The sequence below is a fragment of the Rutidosis leptorrhynchoides genome, chromosome 1 (genome assembly GCF_046630445.1).
Source record: "Rutidosis leptorrhynchoides isolate AG116_Rl617_1_P2 chromosome 1, CSIRO_AGI_Rlap_v1, whole genome shotgun sequence".
NCBI classification, from domain to species: domain Eukaryota; kingdom Viridiplantae; phylum Streptophyta; class Magnoliopsida; order Asterales; family Asteraceae; genus Rutidosis; species Rutidosis leptorrhynchoides.
The window spans coordinates 27,043,626-27,051,488 of NC_092333.1; positions in this window are offsets into that span (position 1 = coordinate 27,043,626).

The following is a 7,863-nucleotide window of genomic DNA, read 5'->3' on the forward strand; positions in this document are numbered from 1 at the left end:
TATCTCACCAACTTTATGTTGACTTTTTAAAGCATGTTATTCTCAGGTACGAATTAAGTCTTCCGATGTGCATAAGCTCATGTTATAGACATTACTTGGAGTCGATCAACGCGATGGGACCAACTGTTGAAGATTCCGTCCGGGAGGATTAGGCTCGGATGTTTCAGTTCGTAACCCTCTAAGTTCTGTCTTGAGCTTATTGACCTCGGTTCTGGGACGGTACTTCTCGTTCATCAAGTGCTTGAATGCTGACCACGGTAGTGCGTACGCATCATCTTGTCCCACTTGCTCTAGATAGGTATTCCACCATGTTAACGTAGAACCTGTGAAGGTATGCGTAGCGTACTTCACTTTGTACTCTTCAGTACACTTACTTATGGCAAACACCGATTCGACCTTCTCGGTCCACCGTTTCAATCCGATCGGTCCTTCGGTTCCATCAAATTCCAAAGGTTTGCAGGCAGTGAATTCTTTGTAGGTGCATCCTACACGATTTCCTGTACTGCTAGATCCAAGGTTATTGTTGGTATGTAGCGCAGCCTGTACTGCGGCTATGTTTGAAGCTACAAAAGTACGGAATTCCTCTTCATTCATATTCACGGTGTGTCGAGTAGTCGGTGCCATTTCCTTCAAAATAGTCAAATGGAACAAGTTAATCATACAGAATATTAAGAGTAGTTAATAGTATTTTGTAGCATAATATGAACTCATTTATAAAAGCTTTTTCTTCATATTAGCATTTTATAAGTTTAAATTCGGGTAGTACCTACCCGTTAAGTTCATACTTAGTAGCTAATATACAATTCAACTACTACAATTCTATATGAAAAACTGATTGTAATAATATTTCGCGTTCAAACTTTTATACAATATTTTACAAACTTACAATACCGCTTATTTTACATATAGCATGAAATATAGCACACAATAAATTTGATACAAGATGGTTGTGAAGATAATTCTAGCTAGTACACAAGTCGTTCAGCAAAGGCAATAAAGACACGTAATTCATACGTCCAGAAACAAGTCATGCATTCTGGTTTTACTAGGATTACTTCCCATCCTTGGTCTTGTGGAACATAACCGTTATGGCCGTTGATAAGACAGCGTGTTGTAACGTCGTCAAAGGGACGAGGGTTACGTAATGTCCAACAGTCCCGTAACAATCTAAAAACCTCATTTCTTACCCCAATTACCGACTCCGTCACTTGTGGGAACGTTTTGTTTAATAGTTGTAGCCCGATGTTCTTGTTCTCACTTTGGTGAGAAGCGAACATTACTAACCCGTAAGCATAACATGTTTCTTTATGTTGCATGTTAGCCGTTTTTTCTAAATCACGAAGTCCAATATTCGGATATATTGAGTCAAAATAATTTCTTAACCCATTGCGTAAAATAGCATTTGGGTTCCCCGCAATATATGCGTCAAAGTAAACACATCGTAACTTATGGATTTCCCAATGTGATATCCCCCATCTTTCGAACGAAAGCCTTTTATAAACCAAGGCATTCTTGGAACGTTCTTCGAATGTCTTACAAACTGATCTTGCCTTAAATAGTTGTGCCGAGGAATTCTGACCGACTCTAGACAAGATTTCATCAATCATGTCTCCGGGTAGGTCTCTTAAAATATTGGGTTGTCTATCCATTTTGTGTTTTTATACTGTAAAATAGACAAGAGTTAGATTCATAACAAAAATACTTATTAATACAAGAAATTTTTACATATATCATAAAGCATAAGCACACTATATTACATATATTACACCACACGAATACAACTATCTTATTCCGACTCGCTCGTTTCTTCTTATTCGGTTTTGGTTCGTTTTGCCAAGTTTCTAGGGATATATGATGTTCCCCTAATACGAGCCGTCGTTATCCACATTGGTTTAGAAAAACCTGGTGGTTTAGAGGTTCCCGGGTCATTGTTACAACTTAAGGACTTCGGGGGTTGACGATACATATAAAGTTCATCGGGGTTGGAATTAGATTTCTCTATTTTTATGCCCTTTCCCTTATTATTTTCTTTTGCCTTATTAAATTCAGTTGGGGTAATTTCTATAACATCATCGGAATTCTCGTCGGAATCCGATTCATCGGAGAATTATTAATCCTCCCAATATTTTGCTTCCTTGGAGGAAACACCATTGACCATAATTAACTTTGGTCGGTTGGTTGAGGATTCTCTTTTACTTAACCGTTTTATTATTTCCCCCACCGGTTCTATTTCTTCTTCCGGTTCCGATTCTTCTTCCGGTTCCGACTCTTCTTCCGGTTCCTCTTCGGGAACTTGTGAATCAGTCCACGAATCATTCCAATTTACATTTGACTCTTCATTATTATTAGGTGAGTCAATGGGACTTGTTCTAGAGGTAGACATCTATCACATAATATCAAACACGTTAAGAGATTAATATATCACATAATATTCATATGTTAAAAATATATAGTTTCCAACAAAAATGTTAAACAATCATTTTTAAAGAAAACACGGTCGAAGTCCAGACTCACTAATGCATCCTAACAAACTCGATAAGACACACAAATGCAAAATTCTGGTTCTCTAAGACCAACGCTCGGATACCAACTGAAATGTCCCGTTCTTATTGATTAAAAACGTTCCATATTAATTGATTTCGTTGCGAGGTTTTGACCTCTATATGAGACGTTTTTCAAAGACTGCATTCATTTTAAAACAACCCATAACCTTTATTTCATCAATAAAGGTTTAAAAAGCTTTACGTAGATTATCAAATAATGATAATCTAAAATATCCTGTTTACACACGACCATTACATAATGGTTTACAATACAAATATGTTACATCGAAATCAGTTTCTTGAATGCAGTTTTTACACAATATCATACAAACATTGACTCCAAATCTTGTCCTTATTTTAGTATGCAACAGCGGAAGCTCTTAGTATTCACCTGAGAATAAACATGCTTTAAACGTCAACAAAAATGTTGGTGAGTTATAGGTTTAACCTATATGTATCAAATCGTAACAATAGACCACAAGATTTCATATTTCAATACACATCCCATACATAGAGATAAAAATCATTCATATGGTGAACACCTGGTAACCGACATTAACAAGATGCATATATAAGAATATCCCCATCATTCCGGGACACCCTTCGGAGATGATATAAATTTCGAAGTACTAAAGCATCCGGTACTTTGGATGGGGTTTGTTAGGCCCAATAGATCTATCTTTAGGATTCGCGTCAATTAGGGTGTCTGTTCCCTAATTCTTAGATTACCAGACTTAATAAAAAGAGGCATATTCGATTTCGATAATTCAACCATAGAATGTAGTTTCACGTACTTGTGTCTATTTTGTAAATCATTTATAAAACCTGCATGTATTCTCATCCCAAAAATATTAGATTTTAAAAGTGGGACTATAACTCACTTTCACAGATTTTTACTTTGTCGGGAAGTAAGACTTGGCCACTGGTTGATTCATGAACCTATAACAATATATACATATATATCAAAGTATGTTTAAAATATATTTACAACACTTTTAATATATTTTGATGTTTTAAGTTTATTAAGTCAGCTGTCCTCGTTAGTAACCTACAACTAGTTGTCCACAGTTAGATGTACAGAAATAAATCGATAAATATTATCTTGAATCAATCCACAACCCAGTGTATACGTATCTCAGTATTGATCACAACTCAAACTATATATATTTTGGAATCAACCTCAACCCTGTATAGCTAACTCCAACATTCACATATAGAGTGTCTAAGATTGTTCCGAAATATATATAGATGTGTCGACATGATAGGTCGAAACATTGTATACGTGTCTATGGTATCTCAAGATTACATAATATACAATACAAGTTGATTAAGTTATGGTTGGAATAGATTTGTTACCAATTTTCACGTAGCTAAAATGAGAAAAATTATCCAATCTTGTTTTACCCATAACTTCTTCATTTTAAATCCGTTTTGAGTGAATCAAATTGCTATAGTTTCATATTGAACTCTATTTTATGAATCTAAACAGAAAAAGTATAGGTTTATAGTCGGAAAAATAAGTTACAAGTCATTTTTGTAAAGGTAGTCATTTCAGTCGAAAGAACGACGTCTAGATGACCATTTTAGAAAACATACTTCCACTTTGAGTTTAACCATAATTTTTGGATATAGTTTCATGTTCATAATAAAAATCATTTTCTCAGAATAACAACTTTTAAATCAAAGTTTATCATAATTTTTAATTAACTAACCCAAAACAGCCCGCGGTGTTACTACGACGGCGTAAATCCGGTTTTACGGTGTTTTTCGTGTTTCCAGGTTTTAAATCATTAAGTTAGCATATAATATAGATATAGAACATGTGTTTAGTTGATTTTAAAAGTCAAGTTAGAAGGATTAACTTTTGTTTGCGAACAAGTTTAGAATTAACTAAACTATGTTCTAGTGATTACAAATTTAAACCTTCGAATAAGATAGCTTTATATGTATGAATCGAATGATGTTATGAACATCATTACTACCTCAAGTTTAGTAGGTAAACCTACTGGAAGTGACAAGAAATGATCTAGCTTCAAAGGATCTTGGATGGCTTGAAAGTTCTTGAAGTAGGATCATGACACAAAAACAAGTTCAAGTAAGATTTTTACTCGAATTAAGATAGTTTATAGTTATAGGAATTGAATCAAAGTTTGAATATGAATATTACCTTGAATAAGAAAGATAAGCTACTATATATAACAAAGGTTTCTTGATCTTAGATGATTACTTGGAATGGATTAGAAAGCTTGGAAGTAAATTAGTAAACTTGAAGGGATTTTTGAAGTGTTCTTGAAGTGTTCTTCCTATGATGATTATAGCTTGATTCTTGATGTGATTTTTGATGAAGATGATTATTAACTACTGGAAAAATACGTTCATAATAGTGTGTGTGTGTTGAGAGAGAATTAGAAAGAGAATTGGAAGTGAAATGGAGTGAATGATGAGTGGTAATTGGTGAGTGGGGTTAAAAGTAGTTCTAGTTAGTTGACTAGCTCATGGTAGAAGTTAAAATTGATTAGTCATACATGACATAATTAAGAGTGGAATCCCATGCTAGTTCCTATTGGTATATACTCATAGTAAGTACGTTTTGAAGCTGTGTATAATACGGGTAAGAATACGACTAGAATTCTTGATGAAAGAAAAGAATGGTAAAGTAACTGTAACCATTTTCATTAAGTATGAGTGTTTTGATATATGTATTGAAGTCTTCCAAAAGTATTTTAATACATCTAAATACACTACATGTATATACATTTTAACTGAGTCGTTAAGTCATCGTTAGTCGTTACATGTAAGTGTTGTTTTGAAACCTTTAAGTTAACGATCTCAATTAATGTTGTTAACCCATTGTTTATTATATCTAATGAGATGTTAAATTATTATATTATCATGATATTATGATATATTAATATATCTTAATATGATATATATACATTTAAATGTCGTTACAACGATAATCGTTACATATATGTCTCGTTTCGAAATCCTTAAGTTAGTAGTCTTGTTTATATGTATATAACTCATTGTTAATATACTTATGGAGATACTTACTTATCATAATCTCATGTTAACCATATGTATATCCATATATATATCGTCATGTCGTTTTTACAAGTTTTAACGTTCGTGAATCGCCGGTCAACTTGGGTGGTCAATTGTCTATATGAAACATATTTCAATTAATCAAGTCTTAACAAGTTTGATTGCTTAACATGTTGGAAACATTTAATCATGTAAATATCAATCTCAATTAATATATATAAACATGGAAAAGTTCGGGTCACTACAGGAGCCACGGAGCCAGAAGACCGTTCGACGATCCTACTTCTGATGTCATCCCCTTCTGTTCCCTCCCTGTTGAATATCTCAACTATTCTCTATCCAATTCCGGGATGGATCATGAAAGATTTTGTCTTGAAATGCCGATAAGGAATAGCCAGTTATAGAAGTGGCAGGGAATGAAAGCACTCCTGTGCTATCAAAGTAGAGATATTAGTTAGAGCTAGGGGCAGGCCATCTATTCCTGCTTGACTTTCTTCAAGATACGAAATGAGCAGCCGTTTTTCGTGACATCATATCACTATTCAGCCGGTGATCGTAGCTGACATATACGGCCTGGTCGCGCGTAAGTTCACGGAGGGCTTACCGTGGGGGAGAAAGACCCCCTAGGGAATTCAAGGATCTTGAATTCTGCGCTGTCGGACGAAGACTGGTGGCTCCATACGGTATCAAAAGCCTATTTAGGAGTAGAGGATAAGGGGCAGAAGCGCTCCAGACCCAGGAGGAGAAATTCTTCAGGGACTGGGGTGCTACAGAATCCACCCCCTCATCAGGAGAGGCATTCTTTTTAGTTAGTTAAGTCGTAGGTGGCAGGCCAGCTCATTAGTTGGCTTCATACGGGTTAACACTAGCGAGAAGCTTCTCTTATACTTCTAAATAGGATACCAGAGGTGGATCAAAGCAGAGTTCTCTCCTCCCCTCAGCCATAGAGTCATCCTGAAAGGATCCGAAACTAATCATCCGGACGTTGTCCATATTGATTACAAACGAATTACAATAGTTGATAACATTGCGAGGTACTTGCCCTCTATATGATACATCTTACAAACGTTGCATTTATTCTTATAAGGCAATCTATAGTTACATCCATAATTGACATATTCGCCTGACATTTCATAATATTCAAATGACCTAAACCGCCATTTACTTAATAATAGTCTCTATGAACTTCAATGACTCGAATGCAACGCCTTATGATATAAGTCCTTAATGGCCTCAAGTAGTATCCTTAGTACGAGATAATGCACAGCGGAAGACTTAATTCATACCTGAGAATAACATGCTTTAAAATGTCAACATAAAGTTGGTGAGATATAGGTTTAATGTCGACAGCGATATAAATATAGACCACAAGATTTCATATATAAACATTTTAATAAAAATATTCTAAGTGGTTGAGCACTTGGTAACCATACTTAACAATTAATCACGTCGCATATTCCCTTTAATATGAAATCTTACTACACTGTACCAAGTGTAGTCACGAAACGAAGTACTGTGCAACCGTTGAATACTGGTCGTCCAGTCCGGTTGGGGTTGTCAGGCCCGATAGATCTATCAACAGGATTCGCGTTTACAATACCGCTGTAAATATTAGTTACCAAGCTACAGGGAAGTATGCCAGTGGTACAACTCAACGTAGAATATATTTTTCAGTTACTTGTGTCCATAACGTAAAACATAAAATACATGTATTCTCATCCCGAAATATTTAGAGTTTAAAAGTGGGACTATATACTCACTTTCGTCTTGAAGATATATATAATTTGACTTGGTCTCCGGTTGATATCACGAACCTATCCATATATAATATATCAATACCTTTTCTTTTTAAACAAACGTCACATATATATACTTGTTATACTTTTAATACTTTGAATAATTCCTTAGTCCGTAGTTAGCAGCTCGTTGTTAGTAATTCAATTTTAATGGTTCATTTTTAGATGTTTAATATACCCGCAATGAAATAAATAAAACCCCCAACGAAATAAATAAAACCCCATCGTATATGTATTGGTCGAGATTAATCTTGACCCACGGTACCGGTGTTGTCAAATGACGTGTTGCGTACATAAAGTACCGGTGTTGTCAAATGACGTGTTGCGTACAAACATGGGATCTTATGATTAATCTTCTCGTGTTGTTTACGGGTGATCCTGAACCATATAAAATTGAATTATAAGTACATATATATAAAATATCATGTTATCTTAGAAATATGTGATTTATTTAATTTTTCCCAATTAATCCCGAAGTT